The following is a 25,065-nucleotide window of genomic DNA, read 5'->3' on the forward strand; positions in this document are numbered from 1 at the left end:
ACATCAATGATTTTGCAACCTTTTACCTCCAGATTGAGGAAAAAATAGATCTCTCTCTCTCTCTCGTGTAACGTCAGAGCTCCAACTTGGTGTCGTGGAGCCACGCCAGCATCTCTGGTCCCAGGTCGAAGAGGCCGGCCTCTGAGGGTGGTCTATATAGGGGGCAGGTGTTAATGATGTGGTCGGCTGTCTGCTCGGGGGCGCCACACTCGCATGCCGCACTGTCCGCCAGTCCCCACTGTCGCATAGACGTGTTGAAGCGCCCAACACCAGTTCTTAAGTGGTTCAGTGTGGTCCACTGCTGGCGAGGTAGTTCGTCTCCTCCTATGGCGCCGTCTCCTGGTTCCCAGACATAACGGTGCATGAGGGAGGGGCCAGCTGCCTCCCACTCCTGCTTCCAAGCTGCTGCCAGCCAGGCATCTCTGGAGATGTCTTCAGGGATGGAATTGAGCATCTCTTGTGCTGCCATGTTGTAGGGGTGGCGTGCCTTGAGTCTGCTTGGTGGAGCTGGAGTTGTTGTAGTGTTGTGCAGGATGTGCCAGTTGTTATTTTTTGCCTTCCTGGCGAGAACGAGGGTGGCAGCCTCTCGCCGAAGGTTGGCCGGCGCTATTCCCGCAAGGACAGGCAGGAGGGACACAGGGGTGGGTTTCAGGCATCCTGTTATAGTTCGGAGGGCGTTGTTAATTGCCACATCCACCTTTTTGGCATGGGGGCTTCTGTTCCAAACTGGAGCACAGTACTCTGCTGCAGAGAAGACCAGCGCTTGGGTTGATATCCGCAAGATCTTAGCAGAGGCTCCCCACGTTGTTCCAGCAAGGCGGCGGATCAGTGCAACCCTGGATGTCACCTTTGCCTTCAGATCGTCGAGGTGTTGTTTGAAGGATAGGGTCCGATCCAGACGCACGCCAAGGTACCTCGGGGCTTGTTGAACCTCCAGGCGTTTGCCCTCGATGCTCACTGTCAGTTCTCTCCTCGCTTCCCTGGTGCTGAGGTGGTATGATGCACCAACAGTCTTTCCAACGCTGAGCTGGAGACGCCACTTTTGAAGGTATGCTGCCATGGTGCGCATGTCTTCATTCAGGCCGTCTTCCGTCGCCTTCCACGTTGGTCGACTCAGCATGATGGCAAGGTCGTCTGCATAGCCATACTTTCTGGATGCTGTGTCCGGTAGGTCGTATATATAGATGTTAAATAGTGTTGGTGAGAGAACTGACCCTTGGGGTACCCCGCTCCTCAGTCTACGGAGCCTACTGCACTGCCCACTGCTGGTTTGGAGAGTAAAGCTGCGGTTGGAAAGCGTCTCCATAATGAACTGCACCATGTGCCGGTCCGGTATGGTCCTCAGCAGCTTCAGGTGGAGTCCCCGGTGCCACACGGTGTCATATGCGGCAGTTAAGTCCAGGTATACCACTCCAGCTTTCTCCTTATCCTGGAAGCTGTTCTCGATATCTTGGGAGAGTAGATGACGTCTTGCGAGAGGTTGATGCGCGAACACAACCAGGTGACATGATTCAAGCTGAGTTAGTGGCTGGAAATGATAGGGCTCACATTTACCAGCAAAAGAGCGACATAAACTCTATCAGAGATAATGTATCGGCTTTACTTGAACGTCTAGCTCAATCAAATGTAGAGCTTCTGGCTGATGATAGCTTAGAGCTTATTGTCCAAATAGTCACCCCTTTGCGTGGAGGAATGCGTCGACGATTGGTGAACAGTACCAACAAAGAAATTTTGAGGCTGAAAAAACGACACTTACACATACCTCGTAATAAGGACAACAATCTATGCTTTGCTCTCTCACTAACCTATCTGCTAAATGACACACTAACAACAAAGCAGGCCACAAGACAGGCAAGGCTTTTACATGAGAGTGTGGGGTTGAATTGTCAAACACCTGTGAGTCTGAGCGATATACATAAATTTGAAAAAGTTCTCAGATGGAAAATAACTGTAATGTACCGAAAAGAAGACAGCCTCCCCATGACTTTTTTCGACACACATTATCCCAAAACAGACGAAGACAATTTATTCGTCTTACACCTCGAGGATCATTACTACGGCGTGAAAGCAATAGAGGCATTTGTAGGGCACACTTTTTTCTGCAGATTCTGCTACAGGGGCCATGAAAATTGGCGCTTCCATCATTGTGAGGGACACTGTAACATTTGTCTCGATCCTCGTTGTAAACAACGGCGATTTAAACATGTTATCTGCCCCGACTGTAACAAAACTTGTCGTAATGAGGAATGCTTTGTCAAACATAAAGAGTTTCGAGCGACAAATCGTGTGAGCAACTGCACATCATACAAAAAATGCTTGCAATGTGGTCTCCAATATCATGTGAAAGCTGATGGTACCGGTGCTAAACATTGCTGCCCTGTTAAAAGATGTGCAGTGTGTGATGAGATCTTAAACCAAGGTGATGATGCCTTGCTGAACCCGCACACGTGCTACATACAGCCCATCAAGCCTCAACCACCTTGCAAAAATGTAGTCTACTACGATTTTGAAACCTATGTAGATGCAGATGGTTTACACAAACCCTTTCTTATCTGCTGTAAATCAAATAGACTGGCGAAACAGTGGTATGGCACAGACTGTGTTGACAAATTTCTCACATTTTTTCGAAACCCCCGGTTTAAACAAACGACATTTGTTGCACATAATGCGAGAGGCTTTGATTCATACATCTTGATAAGGAGAATGCTTGAATTAGGTATCAAACTTGATATTCTGATGCAGGGGAGCAAAGTTCTATCATTTGTCGATTTAGACACAAAATCTCGTTTCATAGACTCGTTGTCATTCTTAACGATGCCGTTAAGCGCGATACCTAAGGCCCTGGGGTTTGAAGACAAATCAAAGGGGTGTTTTCCACATAAATTCAGCTCTTTAGAACATCTAAACTACGTAGGATGTCACCCTGACCCTACGTACTACGATATCGAACGAATGTCACCCTCTCAACGAGCTAAGTTTGATGAATGGTATGTCAAAGAAGCTAGTGGTGTGTTCGATTTTGCTAAACAGGCGATAGCCTACTGCGAGAATGATGTTAACCTGCTAATGCAGGGGTGTGAGAAATTCAGGAGCGAGTTTTTTGAGGCCACCGATACCGACCCCTTCAACGCTGTCACTATAGCCTCCGCGTGCATGAAAGTTTTTCGCACTAATTTCCTAACCCCTCAAACACTAGCCATTACGCCTTCAGACAACTACATGCGTCAGTACAAAGCTTTCTCACATGATTCTATTCAATACCTGCAATGGGTCATGCATAGCCAAAATATCCACATTAGGCATGCATTGAACGGGGGAGAGGTTAAGATAGATAACTACACAGTAGACAGGTATTCTGAAATCGGGGGCTTGAAAATAGTTTTTGAGTATTTTGGTTGTTATCACCACGGCTGCGCTGAATGTTATGAGCTCTCGAAAATATGTCCTACAACAAAACGCCCCTTTCAAGAGAGGTTTGACAACACCCAAAAGAAAATTCAGGAACTACAGCTTAAACAGGATGTGCACCTTGTAATTATGTGGGAGCATGATTGGCTGCAAATGAAAAAATTGAACATAGAGGTGAAGGAATTCCTGAAAAATGCCAAATTCCCTACACCGCTCAAGCCGAGGCAGGCTCTTTTCGGGGGTCGAACAAACACGTGTTTTAAGATACACGGCAGAAGCTAACGAGAGGGTGTTGTACGTTGATGTCACATCATTATATCCTTTCATTAACAGTACAGGCATCTACCCTATTGATCATCCAACAATTATCCACGGTGATTTTAAAGACCCAAGACTGTATTTCGGCTTCATCAGCGCTACCGTCAATCCGCCCCGTGGTTTATATTTTCCTGTTTTACCCTTCAAAACAGCTAAAGGTAAACTCGTCTTCACACTGTGTAGTACATGCGCTGAGCATAACAACCAGCAGACAGCTTGTACGCTAATGATGAGCAAAGATCGTTAACAGGTGTTTGGACAATCCCTGGAATTTGTTAAGGCACTTGATCTCGGCTACACGGTTGCAGATATTACAGAAGTATGGCATTACACAAGAGCGAGCGACACAATTTTCCGTGATTACATGCAAACATTTCTAAAAGGTAAACAGGAATCTTCAGGCTATCCAGCGCATGCGGTCAATCAGGCTGATAGAGAAAATTACATACAGAGCTACGCGATTCATCAGGGTATCCAACTAGACCCTTCCAAAATTGCTGTAAACCCCGGAAAAAGACAAGTTTCAAAACTCTGTCTAAACAATCTATGGGGAAAACTAGCCCAGCGTGAGAACATGACAAACACAAAAATTGTGACAAAATCTGAGGAATTTTTTGAACTTCTGTTTTCAGGTCTGTACGATGTGAAATTCTTCCACTTTATCAGTGAAAAGCTTTCGATTGTACAGTATTGTTTCAACATAAACAATGAGACACCCGCCTCAAAAACATCAAACGTGGCGGCTGCGTGTTTCACAACCGCATATGCACGTCTAAAAATGTACAGCTATTTAGAAATTTTACAGAGGCGAGTTCTTTACACCGACACAGACAGCATCGTGTACACGGTGAAACCTGGCGAAAGTGTTCTCCCTCTAGGGGATTATCTGGGCGATTTGACAGATGAGCTTTCGAATGACAGCATTTCAGAATTTGTCTCAGCAGGGCCGAAAACACGCTTACAGGACGAGAGCGACAGGCCGCACAGTCATGAAGGTGAAGGGGATCACGCAGACTCACGAAAGCGGCCAGAGCATCAATCTTGATAGCATGCTCAATTTGGTTCAGGGGTACATCGACACAGCAGGTACAATCCCAGATGTGCTTTACGCACCGCAACATGGCATTGTTCGCAATAAGAGAGGGTTTCATCTCAGAAACACATCATTTTCCAAGCGGCTTCGTGTGGTGTACGACAAAAGAAGATTGCTCCATCACGGTCGCACTGAACCATTTGGTTATTGATCTCTCTCTCTCTCTCTCTCTCTCTCTCTCTCTCTCTCTCTCTCTCTCTCTCTCTCTCTCTCTCTCTCTCTCTCTCTCTCTCTCTCTCTCTATACATACATACAGCTGTGTGTGGAAATGGCTTTTAACCAGATTGAATTTGACCCTAGATTAGAACTTCCTTTTTCATCTTTAGTAGCAGGGCCTTCAGGTTGTGGCAAGACTTTCTTTGTAAAAAATGTATTGGAAAATCCTGAGCATGTTATGAGAAAAAAAACTGATAATATTGTCTGGGTTTATACTTCATACCAACCAATGTACGATGAACTCAAAAACATGAATAAAGACATCGTTTTTATCAAGGGACTGCCTGAATCTTTTGATGACGAGAAGTTGTTCCCGCCGCAGCAGCACCACCTACTGGTTCTGGACGACATCATCTTCCAAGCTTCGGATAACCCGGAAGTGGTTCGGATATTCACCCAATATAGACATCATAAAAATGTAAGCGTTATAATGCTAACACAGAATGTATTCCATCAGGGGAAATTCAGCCGTACTATTAGTTTAAACAGTAATTATTTGATTCTGTTTAAAAACCCCCGTGATAAATTGCAAGTGAATGTTTTGGCGAATCAAATTTCTCCCAACAACCGGAAGTTCTTCCTGGAGTGCTTCGAGGATGCTACAAAAGAGCCGCACGGGTATTTACTGATAGATCTGACACCTTCGTGTCCAGAACAATATAGACTCCGTACAGGTGTACTACATAACCAGTGGCCTGTAGTTTATATCCCCAAACAATAAAACGATGACGTAGCTTTTAAAATCAAATGCTTCGTTACTCAAGTCTTTGTTTACATCCAAACCGGCCAAACGTAAGCATTTACTCCTCAGAGGTCCTACTAGTTTAGTGAAAGCATTGTGTGAGATTGCTCTTAATCTTCTAAAAGGACATCTACCCTTAAAATCAAAACTCTATAAAAAACTAAAAAAGCAAAAGAAAAATATCAGTTTTTTGGCGGATAAGAAAAATACTCTGAAGAAGAAAAGAGCTGTGTTAGTTCAGAAAGGTGATTTCATATTACCTTTACTAGCGGCATTCAACCTGTTCTGGGAAGCGTTGTTAGTGGTTTTATGAACAAATAATAAAATGAGTTTGAAAACGGCACAGAAAATGTACCTGATCTCCCCCTACCAGCTCGAGAGGCTACATAAGCCAACCCCGACCATTCGTGACACAGCCGAATATTCTTTGGACGAAGAGATGAAACAGGTTTTGGATAATAAAAATTTAAATCAATATGAAAAGATCAAAATTTATCAAGCCCTGTTGCAGCGTTATATAGGATTGATCAAACAAAAAGACTCTGAGCAGATTCCTATTACGATTCGTAATGAAGAGGGGGGCGAGGAGGGGGAACGGAAAACGGCACAAAAGATGACAGATGAAGATTGGGGTGATATTTTGGACACGATTGGTCCACGCTATCGCTGCAACGCCACCTATGTGCTGAAAAAATTATCGGCGGAAGATGTAAGATGGACGCCGCTAAGCGAATTTATTTTTAGAGGAAAAACTGTAAAGGGCTCACACATGAGCATTTGATAAAACATTTAATCGTAACCGGTAAGAAACTAGCCGCTCAACCGATTGGCTGGACAGAGTTTCTGCGTACATTAGCACAGCTAAATCTACCTGAATCAAGCATTTCCAACCCCTCTGCTCGTGCTGATTTCAAACGTTTGAAATACGCGAGTGATGAAGAGGATGTTTCTCACGCAAAATATGTAAGCATGAAAGAAAGAAAAAGAAAAACATCGGCGGTAGTAAAATGGGTTAGTTATTAAAATGGTAGATACGCTAATATTGTTACTGAAAAAAAAACAAATGACTCTGTAACTCTCTTTAACAATGTTTATTGAATAAAAGAGATTTTATAAAACATTAACACGGTTTCAGACAATGACATTCTTTAAATTTATGGAGTGAACATGATGTCTGGCCGCCACACATCCGATCCGGTCTTCGACATTTTTTGACAAAATCGGTAACCATAGCGTCGTTATTCAGAGGATCAGAACTATAATGCGTCATCACTTCACTGTAGCTCAGGCCCCATCCTCTTTGAGACAGATAGTAGACGCAATGATGGCCACAGGTGTCATTCAACTCGTGTTGCAGTTGCCCGTTGTGGTATTCCAAACGATTAGAATGCTTCTTCAGAAATCTGTATATACTTGACGGGTAATAAGGACTGTCCGGTGGCAGACCAAAAGGATCAAAGAATGTGGCCGAACCATCAGATTCTAAAGTCAAAGCGAGCCAGTGCTCTCCGGGGAGATGTCGCGGATGTGTGTTTACAATATAGTGTCTGGGGGGTGTGTCTATGACGTCAGCTAACTCGTCTGATGCTAAAACACCTCCAAACAACGCTCTTTGCATCCGAGTCATAATCAAGTCCAACTCACGACCGTTCATAGCGTTAATAATAGTCCATCAATACTTCCCTCTTGGCATTAATCTCAATAAGGGAATCATAAACAGCGTATACAATAAGCGTGGCTGTATGTGGGAGGGGCGTACGAAATCGTAAATCTAATCTAAAAACGCCATTATTCACGGGCGACAAAGCGCCGGAATCAGCTGCTTGACTTAAATTGAAGAAGAAAAGTGAATAGCCTTGACTAAAATCCTGTTGATCGATACAAAGTGGTAAATCTTTCAAAAAACGCCCTGTCGCTGTGTATAGATTATGAAATTCACGTGTATATAATCCCGCTTCGAAATTGGGTTGAAAAGCCTTTGCCGGTATTTGCCGACCCTCATGGCTAAGAGCCAAGTACTCTATGTTATGATGCAAAAAATTAAACGGGTTTAAATCTCGTCGCCCCATAAAACTGTTATGATTCACCATAGCTAGTACAATTTGTTTAGGAATATGTCCGAGGAAGCGGTTATCTTGGTGACAAATCCGTGAGTTTTGAGGGATAGAAAAAGTCTTCATATTAACTCTACTCAGTGGATATAAGGCGTTACCTTTATGTAAAGCCGCTTCGTGTCCTATGGAAACGGCTGGTGAGACCGTTACTTTCTTCACAAAAAGCGAGGCTCCTAATATCTTGAGACACGAATCGCTGTCTGGAGCGCTCATGAGGCAAAAATCATCAGGAGCTCTAGTTAACTTTAAGCGCAGATCCACATTATTCAGTAGATGGCGCTCAGAAAAGAAAATATCTCCATGTAGCGGTCCAGTGACGTGAAACTCACGCGACGCTGTCCTCAGCTGTGCGCGGTGGGCCAAACCTTCGTTCACAGCGGGACCTTCAAATTTAATAGAGTCCATTCGCCCTCGGGTATCTTTTGCGAACATACCGGCTGTGAATTGGGATTCCAAAGAATCGTTTGAAAAGTTTAACAATAACTCAATGATGGATCTATAAGCGTGCGTAGCACTAGACTGTGATATTAATCTTCCGCCCAGTGAGTATCTAATTGACTAAAAATTGTGTTTATCGGAAAATTCACAATGCCGACTTGTTCTTGCGGCGGTAAATTACTACCATCTCTACGTGTTATTTTTAAACGCAGGTGAAGTAGTGTGTCGGATAAATCTAAATATTGTGAGCCATCCCCGGGTATAAAAAATTCGATTGGCCCCTGGTCCACAATGGCTGATAGAGGTAGAAATTCCACATAAGAACTGTCTTCGATGGATAGTTGTGTCAAAGGACATGAAAACAGATCAAGACTTGAAAAAACACATTCTTGCGATTTAAAATGTAGAAGGGCCATTTTAAGAGAAGATATCTGTCCTCCGTCTCCTTCGCCTTTTCTTAACTGATCTGAGATCGGCAGCGCGTTTTATTCTTTTAACACTCCTTTTTCTCCGCCCACCAGGATGCAGCCCGCGGCGTGATAAAACTGCAAGTCCGGAACCTTCTTGAGTGGTTGCTGGTTTTCGATGAATTCTTTCTATGACACGCCCTGCTACATCCGTTGCTATGTTTTTAGCAGCGGCTTGAAGATGTGGCTTCGCCAAGTTAAAGCCGCTTTTGAACATCGGCATCACGAAACGGAAGAGTTTTGCAAAAATAGACCCCAGACCACGCCCATACTGTACGGGGCTTCCTTGGAATCCTGTAAACGAGCCCCCTACTTGTGTTTCAAGTAAACAAAGCGGTACAGATCGGGATGCGTGGCTGACGTCACCATTGTTTTTATTATGCCGATCTAAAATGCAAAATGAGAATAACTTTCCCGTATTCAAATTCCACAGGGGTGTTCTGGTCTGTTCGTAGACTAATTGTAATGGTCTCGATATGGCTTCTGCACACGTTTAAATAGTACACAGGATTAAAGGTCTTATTTATAACATCGCCATATTTTCCTTCAATAGGGAGAGTTCGAAGCATCGGCGCGTAGGCGTCGCCTATAGTCTGGTGTTGAAGAATATCTGCATACAGGAAGGTGTAATATGATCCGCCTTTTTTATGGGCCGGATGTTGCCCATACACGCCTTCCGGTCTGAGCAAGAGCCAATGTTCAGGGTTCATTCCAACAGTATACGCTAGGGGGCTCTTGAACATAATTCTCAAACCTTCTTCGCCCGTAAACAGATACCTACGCTTATGTTGATCAAATTGAACGTCAATCTTTTTCTTACTGGCTTTAGTTAATAGAGTTCGAATTTCAGAAGCTAACGACTCATGATCGTTGTAAACGCCTCCTCGAATTTTCAGCATATGTCAAATTTCTGAATCATCTTGTAAAATCTCATCTTTGGAGGCAGGAGGCTTCGGGTGTTTGAGGTAGAAATTCCGTTTTTTCTCAGGAAGGTCAGAAATTGAGTTGATATATGAAATTTCGCATAATCCGACCTCCCATGAGCCTTTTAAATCGATATGTTGCGCTAATTCCACTTTAAATTCTGAAAGCGTGTTCTCAGGGAAGATGTGCATGCTGGCATTTGAGGCTAATGTTACGTAGAATTCTCTCTGGACATCACCCATCTTGAAATTTTCACAGAATGACCGTCCTATCGAGTTTTAAATGTCTTTAACGCTATATGCAGGAACCCAGCTATCGAATTTGGCCGGCCAGCCAACCCAGTGGACAAATAACTCTCGTTTGCCTGACACGGTGCGTGATTTAAGAATTTTCTGTATACGGAAAATCGTATTTTTTTTTATTTTTACTTTTTGTAATTCCGCTTCGTAAAATCTGCCTTCTATAGGCACACCGTCCAAGTCCGATATTTTGTAGACAGGCGGGACGCGATGGAGACTTTGTGTTATCCTGAATACTTCATCCGTGAAACTTTGTAAATAACCCTTCTCAAAAACGCCTCTTAATTTGGAAAGTCGGACAGTTTCGCCTGGAGCGAAGCGGAACTTGATCCCCCGTCTGAAAGGGTTGGTTGCATACAGGTTGGTGAAAACAATGTCTTTATTATCCTCATTTACGGCATTAGGTGTCATTTTTATACTAGTATGAAAACTGTCATTATAGCTGATAATAAAATCCTGAATTACATCGACGTATCGTTGTGTGTTCTTTGCTGTAAAATACCTCCACATTCGTGATTTCAATGTTTTGTTGAATCGTTCAACAGTTTGCGCTTTTGTATCGGAAGACGTTGCAAAATGTATAATATTATGCTGTCTCATTAATTTCTGAAAATGTTTGTTAAAAGATTCTTTCCCCTTATCTGTCTGGAGTCGTAAGGGTGTCCCGCTAACTGCTAAGACATCTTCAAAGGCCCGGGTCACATGCGAAGCTGATTTGGTCTTCAGAACCCGTACAAATGCGCGTTTCGAAAATAAATCAATCGTGGTCAGTAAATATTTATACCCGTCATTGTAGCGTGCTAATGATTGCATATCACATAAATCTGCTTGAAATTGTCTCATAGGACCTTGAACAAAAACTTTATTTCTAGGAAAAGGTATTCTGGCTGGTTTGTGTAAAGTATAAGCATCTTGATCTGACAGAAACCCCTTCACTTTTTTAATATTAGTGTTTTTACAGCTAATAGTCGCTCCTTTGTGTAAGCGTGCCTCCCCTCCGAAACTAGCTGGATTATTAGCTTTATAATAGAGCTTTTCAAGACATCTGTCACGAGCCATTGTTAGATGCGGATTGGCGCATATCAAAGTGTGGCACAGCTAATGAAGCATACAGGTAGGAGATTTTTTAATGGAATAAACACAGAAAACAATCACTTTGTTCATCACATTAGTTTATTACAAAAAATTTCAGCTAGTTCTATAAAAACATTTACTAATGAGTACAAAACATACAGCAGTAAAGAGTAAAAAAATGCAGTTAGTTCTTAAAGACATTTACTAATGTGTAGAAAGAATATAAAACATACAGCAGCAAAAAAAGTTTTTCTACAGCTCCTAAAATTTAACATAACGCATGAATGAAAATAACACAGGCAGTGGTATTTTGGACTCAATTAGGGTTTTAAGTCTCCTTAACCACACAGTTATATCATCCGGCAATTGGTATTTAATATAGTCTAAAATCAATGCTAGATCGGTCGCCAATTGGGCCCATGTTTTTCTCACAACATTTCCCATTGTGTCTTTCCAAAGGTTCTAAATAATAGATCGACTTCACTCTTACTCAGCACCACAATGTCACTAAATTCTTGTTTTATACAGCGGAGCCGAGCAAAGATCTTGCATTCATGGGCGAGGTCGTGTAAAATGGCAGCAGCCGTGTTGCGGATGTTTTTAAGAGGGGCGGATGTCCTAAAATAAGAGAGCATGGTCGATAATGTGTGGAGGAAGCTAGCATTGCATAACTCGGCCGTCACTGTTTCATAATTTGCATAAAAATAAAAGCAGCGATCCTCGATAAACAAACATGTGTGATGCAGCTGGCTAAGATCATCAAGGGCACACATCATTTTTGCATGTTCTATTAATGCATCGTACAAAAGATGAGCTATCATTAGTTTCACACGTATGTAATCTTCCACCACCAGCCATGAAAGGGGTTTTACATTCATCGTGTTTACATCTTGGTGAACGTCGAATTTCACAGGTGTTGATGTCTGCGTCGGTATTATTTCAAAGTTACCCGCATCGGGGGTAAGGGGTAGTCTTCCACAACTGTGTCGTCCATCAACGCCGGCAGATCCATGTAGCCCTCAAAATCACCGGCCACCATGACCATTGGCCCCGGAGTGAGCATGTGAGCAGTGTCAGCGCAGGATAAGCATGGCATGTCCAAACCTCTTTCAGGGTAGCGGTCGCCTTGTGGCGGTCGGGGGGTGGCGGGAGATGAGGACCATTAATCACGCTGCTCCACCCCGTTTGCTAAGCGGGTTTCGCCCCTCTCAGGGCCCGCAGGTGGCGTTGGCGGACTCTCTAGAACAGGGGTGTCCAAACTACGGCCCGCGGGCCAACTGCGGCCCGCGGTCCAGTTTTTATTGGCCCGCAGCGAATTCTGAAAACATAATTGAATATGGCCCGCACAAGAACCTTGAGCTCAACACTGTTGCACCTCTCGGTTTCAACACTAGATGGAGCCCGCCACACAAATGAAATCAAGCGAAGAAAAGCTTTTACCGCGAGTCCCCAGAAATGGCTGCACCGAAGATAGCAAGTGAGTGTAGAATATTTCAAACACGTTGGGAAAATGAGTATTTCTTCAAAGAAATCAACAGAAAGTGTGTCTGTTTGATTTGTACTGAAGATGTTGCTGTGATGAAAGAGTATAGTGTCCGCGCATTTACTCCCGGGAGCCGTGTCAGAAAGCTGGGTGCACACTCACAAGTGCGTGTGCGTACTCAGTAGTACGTAGTAATTTCATCTATCAGTGCCGAATTTCGAGTGTCGGCTGTGACGTCAATATTCTCGTAATTCGCGCGCTGAGTTTTCAGATACAGTTTGACGCTAATGCCACCCACAAACCTTCCCCTGGAATCCTTCCATTAAAATGAGTGGCCCAAAGAAAAGAAAGGTGGACACTGAGTGGCGAATGTTAAAAAAGAGTGGACAATTCGGCTCGACCTACGTGTGTGAGAAGACGTTCAGCCACATGAACGTCAACAAAGCCCGTCACAGATCTAGGTTAACGAACCGACACTTCGGCTCTATCCTAAGAATTACCACAACAAATTTTACTCCAGACTATGATGCATTAGCAAAAAAGCGAAACCAACAATACTATTGATTTCTTTATTACTTTATTTAGATGTATTCTTTCACTGATTCTTCAAGATGATGAATTTGGTCAGAATGTTTGCCGTTGGATGTGATTTCGCCTCATTAGATAAACATATTTCATAAATCTAACCTGCAGGCGCTGAAGTGATGGAAAATGCTATTCATCATAACAGTGTCGTATTTAATAAGAATCACTGAAATGGTGAAATATTTTTTTAATGCTGTTAATAAATGCATTTGATTTCAAAAAGCTTTTTTTTTACATCCATGCTTTAGTATCTACTAAAAGTAAAAACCTTTTATGCAATGACCTTTACATGTCATTTATATTATATATATTATATACACAAACACTACATCCATCTGCTCCTGGTTCGGCCCCCCGGTCAAAATTTAGAACCCAATTCGGCCCGCAAGTCAAAAAGTTTGCCCACCCCTGCTCTAGAAGCTCGAAGGTAGGCGATGGGGCTCCAGTTTCACCCCTCTCTGGGCACGCAGGTGGTGTTAGCTCGAAGGTAGGCGATGTGGCTCCAAAGAGACGATTGACTATTTGTCTGTAGCATAGCGGCGAAAAGCGGCTACCTGCCGCGTCAGCTGTCTGTGGCACTGATCCATACGACGTCAAGAAACCCTCTGGTGGTGACCGCACCCCCTCAGCCGACGGGTTTGGTCGTGGAGATGTGATGAAAGCCGTGTCGGCTTGGTTTGTCTCTGGGGCAGATTTGTCGGGGCTGGACCAGAGTGTGATCGTGCAGCTTGGTGCTGTTTGCACACCTCTTGAAAGCTTTTCTCCTGGTCCGTTCTCCACAGGTGCAAAACTTGGTAAAAGTCGTCTGGCGGGTCTTTTTTGGGCCATCTTCTTCTTGTTTCTCTGATCTCTCTCTCTCTTGATGTGAGGGGCTGAGTCTGAATCCCCCCTCCTCTTATACAGTTTAGATAGGTATGCTAATGATTACACCCCCCAACCTTTCTGTAGCAGTAGGTAAAAAAGAGGGGGGCGATGTGTGTCTGTGTTGTAAGGGGGTGGGGAGTTTAAAGTTATTTTTAGTAAGGTTAATCTAAAGTCAATTTACGCTTCACCAGACACGGCTAGCTACAAAAAGCCCTGTAATACTGTCACCAAATGCCTGCATCCTTTTATACCATTCTGCTAATGGCACGTTCACTATTGTTTGAAAAACCCCACATTCACTATTAAACACTTCTAGCGTCAGATACAGTAGATCGATTAGCTCTCCATCTTCTGCCCCATCAGTAGTTTGAGGAGAAACTTTAAGCCGTAAAAAACATTTCCTGCTGGCTGTAATTCTTGAAACCCATGTTATGTTCAGCCCACCTTGTAATCCGTATTCATCGAGATATTCAGTCAAAACCTTGGGTAGGAGTTGATTTAACACACCCCAGTCATTTGAGTTCAACAAACCATACATGCTGGCTGGTTCAGAGTCGTTGTTTGGTTTTTGGTTCCTCATGAAGAAAAATAGTTCACCGACCTCATAAAATTTTTTAAATCCCCATAGAGTCTCCGCTGTCAGGTACCAGTTCTGCTCAAGTTTTTCTGTAGGAGGCTGTTGCATACGTTTTAGATACATATGCTTCTTCCTAGGAGCATTTAGCAATCCGTCAGGCCCTTTACGGCTAAAGTGAATACTGACAGGTGTTTCAGCTATCATGATTTGAGCTTCAGGTTTACAGTTTAACACCACAGCTTTAGCTTAGCTCTATAAAGTCACCGCTCAATACCCCCCTGTAATATAGCAGCAGTAGGTCCAGCCCCTCTCTTAAAACCACACCTTTTGTATATCACGTGTTTTTACTCAAGACATGTTAGGCTACTTTCCTAAAACTATCTAAACAAAATATAACATACGAAATATGTTAGATGTACATCAAATATACTGAAATATAAGGCCTTCAGAAGCCTTCAATTGTCTTCTCAAAATGATCAATAGTCACCCCATCCCTTCCAAACTAACCTCAAACTCGGCTCCATAAAGACTACGCCTAAAGGTTCAAGTGTTGGTAAAAAGCTAATGATTTGTGATTTAATGACTGTAATCTTAGATGTCTTGTTTCAGGCCCTTCAGATGTTTTAAGATTAAAGATTAAGATTAAAGATTAAAGTCCCAATGATCGTCACACACACACCTGGGTGTGGTGAAATTTGTCCTCTGCATTTAACCCATCCCCGTGTGATTTTAATCCATCCCCTGGGGGAGAGGGGAGCAGTGAGCAGCAGCGGCGCCGCGCTCGGGAATCAGTTGGTGATCTAAACCCCCAATTCCAACCCTTAATGCTGAGTGCCAAGCAGGGAGGCAATGGGGCCCATTTTTATAGTCTTTGGTATGACCCGGCCGGGGTTTGAACCCACAACCCTCCAGTCTCAGGGTTGACACTCTACCACTAGGCCACTGAGCTGGTCTTGATTCTAATCTTTCAGACACCCCTCTCTCCCCCAAAAACCCCCACACCTCTGCGTATGTTTCAACTCCTTCAGATGCCTTGATTGTAATTCTAACCTTTCAGACCCCTCTTGTCTTCCCCTCTCCCCAAAAAAACCCCACAGCTCTGTATATCACGTGTTTTTACTCAGGATATGTTTTAACTTAGGCTACCTTCCTAAAACTATCTAAACAGAATATAACATACGAAATATAGTAGAGGTATATCAAATATACCAAAATATAAAGCCTTTATTTGTCTCCCTCCAAAAATTCGAGTGACAGCATTTCAGATAAACTCTGATAAAAGCTAATAATTTGTGATTTAATGACTCTACTTGTATGTTAAATCTCCTTCAGTTTCACTAAAAAAAATGGATGCAAATCAAACATGCCCCAGCCTTCACCAGCCCCCGCAAACAGTCAGCTGGTACAACCCCCCGCCCCAGACCCCCACCAACCCCCCGCAAACATGCCCCTGCCTCACCCCCCGCAAACATGCCCTGACATAACACCAACGCCTCCTGGCGTTATCTTGGCTACAGTGCCCCCCGGCGACGGTTTATTGCCCTTTCATTGCCCCTTATTTAGATAAAACGGGTTTATTACCGGTTTATTACCTATCTCATTTGCATAACAATAGACATCAAGGCGACATGCATAGATTTACTCTCTCTGCTCTCATTCTCAAATGTAAAAACTTGTATAGTCCTGACACAACCAATTGACTATTCCCTTTAAATTTTGCTTCGAAATGTCGTTATTTTATCATTTTTCTTCATCCAATTCCAGAAAGCAAGTTCTTTCCATCTCTCAAATTTTGTTTCATCAAGGCTAGGCATTAATGCAGTGTGGACCAGTTTCTGCCCACAAACAAATTGCTTGCTTTTTTTTTTTTTTCACTTCCTATTTTTACAAAATCGTTTTTGTTTTGCGGTGCAAATCAGATAGACTACAGTCTAATAAATTCTTTAGTGCACCTATATTTGCCAATTTCATCCTTTTAACACATAACACTTACAGCACACAGACAACACAAAAACAGCAGAGACACAGCTCACAAACAATACCAACAAACAACGCTGCGCAAACGTCATCCTCTATTTTGACGTTTTGGTTATACTTTTTTTTCCTCATCAGTGCCTTTTATCCATCCATCCATCCATCCATCCATGCATCCATCCATCCATCCATCTTCTTCCGCTTATCCGGGGTCGGGTCGCGGGGGCAGCAGCTTCAGGAGGGACTCCCAGACTTCCCTCTCCCCAGCCACTTCATCTAGCTCATCCCGGGGGATCCCAAGGCGTTCCCAGGCCAGCCGAGAGACATAGTCTCTCCAGCGCGTCCTGGGTCGTCCCCGGGGTCTCCTACCGGTGGGACATGCCCGGAACACCTCCCCAGGGAGGCGTCCAGGAGGCATTCTGATGAGATGCCCGAGCCACCTCATCTGGCTCCTCTCAACGTGGAGGAGCAGCGACTCTACTCCGAGTCTCTCCCGGATGACCGAACTTCTCACCCTATCTCTAAGGGAGAGCCCGGACATCCTGCGGAGAAAACTCATTTCGGCCGCTTGTATCCGGGATCTCGTTCTTTCGGTCACGACCCATAGCTCGTGACCATAGGTGAGGGTAGGAGCGTAAATCGACCGGTAAATTGAGAGCTTTGCCTTTTGGCTCAGCTCTCTCTTTACCACGACGGACCGGTACAGAGTCCGCATTACTGCCGACGCTGCACCGATCCGCCTGTCGATCTCGCGCTCCATCTTCCCCTCACTCGTGAACAAGACCCCAAGATACTTAAACTCCTACACTTGGGGCAGGATCTCATCCCCGATCCGGAGAGGGCATTCCACCCTTTTCCGATCGAGGACCATGGACTCGGATTTGGAGGTGCTGACCCTCATCCCGACCGCTTCACACTCGGCTGCGAACCGCTCCAGTGAGAGCTGGAGATCACGGCCTGAAGAAGCCAACAGCACCACGTCGTCTGCAAAAAGCAGAGACGCGATGCTGAGGTCCCCAAACCGGACACCCTCAACGCCTCGGCTGCGCCTAGAAATTCTGTCCATAAAAATTATGAACAGAATCGGTGACAAAGGGCAGCCTTGGCGGAGTCCAACCCTCACTGGGAACGAATCCGACTTACTGCCGGAAATGCGGACCAAACTCTGGCATCGGTGATACAGGGACCGAACCGCCCTTATCAGTTGGCTCGGTACCCCGTACTCCCGAAGCACCCCCCACAGAACCTCCCGAGGGACACGGTCGAACGCCTTCTCCAAGTCCACAAAACACATGTGGACTGGTTGGGCGAACTCCCATGCACCCTCGAGGATCCTGCTGAGGGTGAAGAGCTGGTCCACTGTTCCACGGCCAGGACGAAAGCCACACTGTTCCTCCTGAATCCGAGGTTCGACCTCCCGACGGACCCTCCTCTCCAGCACCCCTGAATAGACCTTACCAGGGAGGCTGAGGAGTGTAATTCCCCTGTAATTGGAACACACCCTCCGGTCCCCCTTCTTAAAGAGGGGAACCACCACCCCTGTCTGCCAATCCAGAGGCACTGTCCCCGATGTCCACGCGATGCTGTAGAGACGTGTCAGCCATGACAGCCCCACAACATCCAGAGCCCTTAAGAAATCCGGGCGGATCTCATCCACCTCCGGGGCCCTGCCACCGAGGAGTTTTTTAACTACCTCAGTGACTTCGACCCCAGAGATTGGAGAGTCCGCCTCAGAGTCCCCAGGCCCTGCTTCCACAATGGAAGGCGTGTCGGTGGAATTGAGGAGGTCTTCGAAGTATTCTCCCCACCGATACATGACGTCCCGAGTCGAGGTCAGCAGCACGCCATCTCCACTGTAAACAGTGTTGACGTTGCACTGCTTCCCCCTCCTGAGACGCCGGATGGTGGACCAGAATTTCCTCGAAGCCGTCCGGAAGTCATTCTCCATGGCCTCGCCAAACTCCTCCCACGTCCGGGTTTTTGCCTCAGCAACCGCCGAAGCCGCGTTCCGCTTGGCCATCCGGTACCTGTCAGCTGCCTCCGGAGTCCCGCAGGCCAAAACGGCCCGATAGGACTCCTTCTTCAGCTTGACGGCATCCCTTACCGCCGGTGTCCACCAGCGGGTTCGGGGATTGCCGCCACGACAGGCACCAATGACCTTACGGCCACAGCTCCGGTCGGCCGCCTCAACAATGGAGGCGCGGAACAAGGTCCACTCGGACTCAATGTCCCCCGCCTCCCCCAGGACGTGGGAAAAGCTCTGCCGGAGGTGGGAGTTGAAGCTCTTCCTGACAGGGGATTCCGCCAGACGTTCCCAGCAGACCCTCACAGAGCGTTTGGGTCTGCCAGGTCGGACCGGCATCTTCCCCCACCATCGGAGCCAACCCACCACCAGGTGATCAGTTGACAGCTCCGCCCCTCTCTTCGCCCGAGTGTCCAAAACATGCAGCCGCAAATCCGATGACACGACTACAAAGTCGATCATCGAACTGCGGCCTAGGGTGTCCTGGTGCCAAGTGCACACATGGACACCCTTATGTTTGAACATGGTGTTCATTATAGAAAATCCGTGTCGAGCACAGAAGTCCAACAATAGAACACCGCTCGGGGGGGCCGTTCCTCCCAATCACGCCCTTCCAGGTCTCACTGTCATTGCCCACGTGAGCATTGAAGTCACCCAGTAGAACGATGGAGTCCCCAGAAGGAGCGCTCTCCAGCACTTCCTCCAGGGACCCCAAGAAGGGTGGGTACTCTGAGCTGCCATTTGGTGCATAGACACAAACAACAGTCAGGACCCGTCCCCCCACCCGAAGGCGGAGGGAGGCTACCCTCTCGTTCACCGGGGTGAACCCCAATGTGCAGGCGCCCAGCCGGGGGGCAATAAGTATACCCACACCTGCTCGACGCCTCTCACCGTGGGCAACTCCAGAGTGGAAGAGAGTCCAGCCCCTCTCGAGAGGGCTTGAACCGGAACCCAAACTGTGCGTGGAGGCAAGTCCGACTATATCTAGTCGGAACTTTGCTGCCTCGCACACCAGCTCGGGCTCCTTTCCAGCCAGAGAGGTGACATTCCATGTCCCAAGAGCCAGCTTCTGCAGCCGGGGATCAGACCGCCAAGGTCCCTGCCTTTGGCCGCCGCCCAGCTTGCACTGCACCCGACCCCTTTGGCCCCTCCCACAGGTGGTGAGCCCATGGGAAGGGGGACCCACATTTCCTTTTCGGGCTGTGCCCGGCCGGGCCCCATGGGCGAAGGCCCGGCCACCAGACGCTCGCCTTCGAGCCCCGCCTCCAGGCCTGGCTCCAGAGGGGGGCCCCGGTGACCCGCGTCCGGGCGAGGGAAATCTGTGTCCATATATCTTTTTCATCATAAGGGGCTTTTTGAGCCGTGCTTTGTCTGGCCCCTCACCTAGGACCCGTTTGCCATGGGTGACCCTACCAGGGGCATGAAGCCCCAGACAACATGGCTCCTAGGATCATAGGGGCACGCAAACCCCTCCACCACGATAAGGTGACGACTCACGGAGGGGTCTTTTATCCTTCATGCAAATATTGTCACATCTTCCTTAAGCATCACCCTGCGTCAAATATTCAAACATTCTCTGAGAAACTCACACTTTCTCTGCTTCGCCCGCAGCCATAGCAACCCTCGTGCGAGGGGGGGGGGGCGCAGCATCAATGTTGATTGGTCACAGGCTGGCCATTTCCTGCAACAATCATGATGCCGGCCCACCGCCCACACGAGCATAGCACAGGCCCACGCGCACAGCCCCGCCCCGCGACTACGCGCGAGCGCAGGCATGCTTATCAGTCTCACCCTCTCAAAGGGCAGGCCAACTTTGCTGTTGCCCCCTCCATCATGTTCACATTCGACATCTTTCACTGTCTTCTACACAACATTTGCTGTCTCTTATTCTCATCCTATCAAGCCACCGTTCTAGTCATTTTCTGCCCCACGCTGCTCATCTTAGTTTCTCCAACCAACTTAAACACATCATCGTCCACTTCTCAATTTCCCTATTATTCCTCAACAGCCTCCTGAACATTCTCCATTACTGATTTCTTCCATAGGACACACATCTCACTCACGCACACATATACACCACATTCATGAGGATCCTCTGCGCGCACACACACACCAGCACAAAAGGATGACGCACAACATATAAGCATACATAGACCGCACTAAGAACACCTTTTTGCTCGTCTTACTTGTCAGATTTATTCTCTATTTTACTTTTAGAAGCTATTTGTAATTCCTTTCCATTTATTTTGCAAATTTTAACTTTAGTGTGCACACAATTTGATCTCAGGTCATTTGTCATTGGGCATACAAACAGCATTGTCATACTTCTTGTATGGACAGGAGCTCTAATAATCCCAAAAAAAATTCTAATAATCCGACAATGACATGTTCTGCTGTATGGACATCTATTAATTCTTTCTCTGTATGAGCATGAGCGGTCAAAGGGGAGGAAGCTTGTCATGCTGAAAATTTGACTTTTCCTCTGCCCCTTCCTCCACCCTTTGATTGGTATTGTTTTACACGACGACACACTCTTGCCAAGTGTCCCCGTTTCCCACAGTTCCAACAGTCCAAATTTGATGTGGAGTTTGAATTTAATGGCGGCCTGCGGCCTTGTTGGTCTCTAACTCTTCCTCTGCCCCTTTGGGAACTTTGGAAGAAGACCGTTGTATCTTCATCTAGATCATTACCATCATCATCTAGATGAAATACATCAGAACATTTGCTTTTCTCAATCGTCGCAATGGAAGCAGACACTGCTTATGAATTTGTTCTCTTCTCTATTGTGAAGCTTTCAACCACAGTCTAGCACAATTCAACTCTCTCTCTTTTCTTTTCTTTTTCAGTCCCTTGGTTTTCCTATCTACACTCTCCTCCAAAACATCAACCACTATCTTCCACACTTCAACTTTCAACTTCCCTTCTACTCCATACTTTTTCTTCCACCTCGGCATGTATTGCATACAATTAAGAAATCTACTCGCCATGTACTTCTCATCTCCATCAAGAGTTAGGGATTTACCGTTTTTATTTCCCATCTTACTTTTAGAAGTTTTAGGTTTTACAATTTTTTTTCAAAAATATATTTTTTATTTTTTTTTATTTATTTATTTTTATTCTTTGAGGACCCTCAATGCAGGTTTAAATTGACCTTTCAACAAATTACTAGCCTGTGTTATTGCCGTGGATCAATGCTAGAACTGCTACAGTGCCTTGCGAAAGTATTCGGCCCCCTTGAACCTTTCAACATTTCGCCACATTTCAGGCTTTCGTCGGGAGCAGGTGGCTCAGACTAAAATAACCTTTTCTTCTTTTAAGGGGTAGGGCAGCAAAGTAAGCAAGGATTGTGAATATCAGCAAGCACAGGTTGCTCGACTGGAGTCAAGAGAAACAAATTAAAAATTGTACATGAGATGAGAAATTTGCCTCTTTCTTTTGGCTTTTGTCACTGACATTTGGGGTCACCACAACAAAGATCAAAACAGCACACAAACAGTTTACCTATATTTTCCTCTTTCAATTTGATGATTCACTAGACATGAAGATCTGTTTAGATTTGAAATCTTATCCATTAGGCCAGATAGCCATACAGGAAATTCGGACAAGTGATAGCAGTGCAATGATTTTTGAGCATATACAGTAAATCTACAGCCACCCCTGCCCTAGTGTGTAATAGAGAAAACATTTTTTCTTTTGGTTTTTGTCACTTTGTTGCACTGAAAACGGAGATTGGGGGGGAGTCAGCACAACAAAAAAAGAAATCAGAAACCAAAACCCTTTCTGATAATATACAAGAGTTGGTTCAGACTGAAATAAAGTCATTGATCTCATATGAATTATATTAAATTGACCATGAAGGGACTTGAACCCTCAATCTTCTGATCCGAAGTCAGACACCTTATCCATTAGGCCACATAGCCATGTGAAAGACTGTACCAAGTGAAACACAGCAACGACTTCTGATGACTGCAGCCTTTAGTGGCAAGTGAAGTTCACAATTGTTACAGACATAAATGGCCTGTGGATTAATCAATTTACAGTAAAAGAGAATTGTAATGCAATTGACATATTACCTTGTTAGTGCAAGTGGTCGTGCATCAGTCTCAAAATCTGAAGGTTGTGAGCTCGACCCTCACACGGGGCGCTGTTTTCCATATTCCACAGTAAAATCATTGTCAATTTCAGAAGATAGTAGGTTGCTCAGAATTAGGGCTGTGGACTCGGTCGGATTTTTGCACCGAGTCCGAGTCCGGCCTCTCGACCATGAGTCCGAGTCCGGGTCCGAGTCCGGCTGTCCATTTTTTCTGTTAATTCATGTGACTGCTTAGTCTTTATTCAAGGCTAATTCAGATCAAAATCTAAATAATTACAACAGTTTTGTGATGGCTTTGTCTTTATTAAACATATAAACGAATACAATAAACAGATACTTTCAAGTTTTAATCATTAATTACACCATTATAGCTCAGACATTTATCTAAACACAAATAATTAGTGACGACCCCTTATTTGGAAAGCGAAAAACCCATGTCGTACGGCATCAGCACTATGTTGTTTTCAATAAAAACATGAAGAACTCACGTTTGCGTCAGTCAATTTTAATTTTTATAAAGGATTATTCTCATTTGATGTCTTTAAATTCATCCGCGTTCTGCCATTGAAGCGGGGTGCATTCAAAGACCAGTCGTACAGACGGAACACTCATTCACTTCACCAAAACGCAACAATATAATTACGTGAGCTCTTTGCATAAACCTCGATGCAAAGAAACTCCTCTTTTTGGGTACAGGCTACAAGGAGTATATATTACAAAGGAGACTTAATTGTGATCATCATTCATCCATCCATCCATTATATTTTATTACTCAGGTATTTTCAAAGCAAATTAATATTGTTGCATTTATTAATTTGCTTTAACATGACAGCGCAATATAATTAAAAGCTGACACGATAGCAATGTCAAACGTGTTCATTTAAGAAAAAGCCACACACGTTTTGTGATCAAATCTTTCATAACGAGAATGATTTGAGTGAATTGATTTTACAATTTTTATCCCCCCTCCCCACCATCTGTCACTTTGCTTGGGACAAAAGGAGCCTTCAGAACGGAAATTTCTTCTCAATTATTCATTCAAATCAATTCACTCAAATCATTCTCGTTATGAAAGATTTGATCACAAAACGTTTCCGTCTGTACGACTGGTCTTTGAATGCACCCCGCTTCAATGGCAGAACGCGGATGAATTTAAAGACATCAAATGAGAATAATCCTTTATAAAAATTAAAATTGACTGACGCAAACGTGAGTTCTTCATGTTTTTATTGAAAACAACATAGTGTTGACGCCGTACGACGCCGTACGACATCGGTTTTTCGCTATAATTCGGTATAATTCGAGGTAGTCCACCCTCACCCAAAGTTAAGGTTTCATGGGAATATTATTGTCATAATTGTCTGGACCATATATGATAATTGTTTAATGGTAGTTATTGATAGATCTTGAAGATGTCAAGTTATAGGTGCATAAGACTATGTTGTTCATGCATATAGCACGTTCATTGTAAGAGGGGAAGAGATGTTGTGTATTTTGGGCTAACTCAAATTCCGTAGTAGAAAAACCCCGGAAGTGGGATGGGCATTCTGTGTTGTTCTGGTACGCCCTGTGAACGCACTGTGAGTAAGGAATAAAGCAGTTATCATTCACGTCGTTGTCCGACCTATTCTTGCTATCTAAGAACCTGGAAAATAGTAAGGATATAACATATATCACGGGTCATTACGACGACTTTGGTGGAGTTTTTACTGCTTCTTCCAACTCCTACCACGCTGACTGTAACCTGACACTCTCTGGCTGCGTCTAGCCTCTTTTTTTTTATTGTCGGACTCGGTGGACTCGGTCAAAATCAGCACCGAGTCCGAGTCCGGCAAAAAAATGACCGAGTCCGACCGAGTCCGAGTCCCCGAGTCCGAACCGAGTCCACAGCCCTGCTCAGAATAGAATAAAGTTTTCTGTCTGTAAAGTGAGTTTAATTGAAATGTCCGGTGGTTGAATTAATTTTACAGTAAAATACCTTTGTAAAACCAACCATTCACGGCCTCGTTAGCGCAGGCGGTAGCGCATCAGTCTAGTAAACTGAAGGTCGTGAGTTCAACCCTCACACGGGGCTCTCCTTTATTTAGTCCTAACCCTAACTCGAGCCCTTGTTGGAAACCCTCGCCCCAGTTGGAAACCTTAGTTGAAAACCCAAGTTTGAGAATGCTCAGACAAAAGTAACTTTTTCTTTCGATGAAGTTCAGTTTGATGGAAATGGCCGGTGGTTGAATCTTTTTTACAGTAAAATAGAATTTTAAGACAGGTGACACAAAGTCTCGTTGGCGCAGGCGGTAGCGCGTCAGTGTCGTAATCTGAAAGTCCAGAGTTCGATCCTCACACGGCGCGTGATTTATATATAGTCTAACTCTAGCC

General features: G+C 45.0%; 1 long non-coding RNA gene and 2 other non-coding genes across 3 annotated transcripts; 2 read left to right on the top strand and 1 right to left on the bottom strand.

Moving 5' to 3' along the window:
- Window positions 1–1,660: 1,660 nt before the first annotated feature.
- Window positions 1,661–11,054, top strand: LOC119137945. Its single transcript, XR_005101052.1, has 3 exons — window positions 1,661–1,671; window positions 7,401–7,410; window positions 10,791–11,054. It is a non-coding gene; the product is annotated as an uncharacterized LOC119137945 (long non-coding RNA).
- An 11,392-nt stretch (window positions 11,055–22,446) lies between these two features.
- trnar-ucg lies at window positions 22,447–22,519 on the bottom strand. Its single transcript has one exon. It is a non-coding gene; the product is annotated as a tRNA-Arg (tRNA).
- A 2,174-nt stretch (window positions 22,520–24,693) lies between these two features.
- trnat-agu lies at window positions 24,694–24,766 on the top strand. Its single transcript has one exon. It is a non-coding gene; the product is annotated as a tRNA-Thr (tRNA).
- The last annotated feature ends 299 nt before the right edge of the window (window positions 24,767–25,065 follow it).

Source organism: Syngnathus acus, chromosome 19, assembly GCF_901709675.1.
Source record: "Syngnathus acus chromosome 19, fSynAcu1.2, whole genome shotgun sequence".
In the NCBI taxonomy this organism is placed as follows: domain Eukaryota; kingdom Metazoa; phylum Chordata; class Actinopteri; order Syngnathiformes; family Syngnathidae; genus Syngnathus; species Syngnathus acus.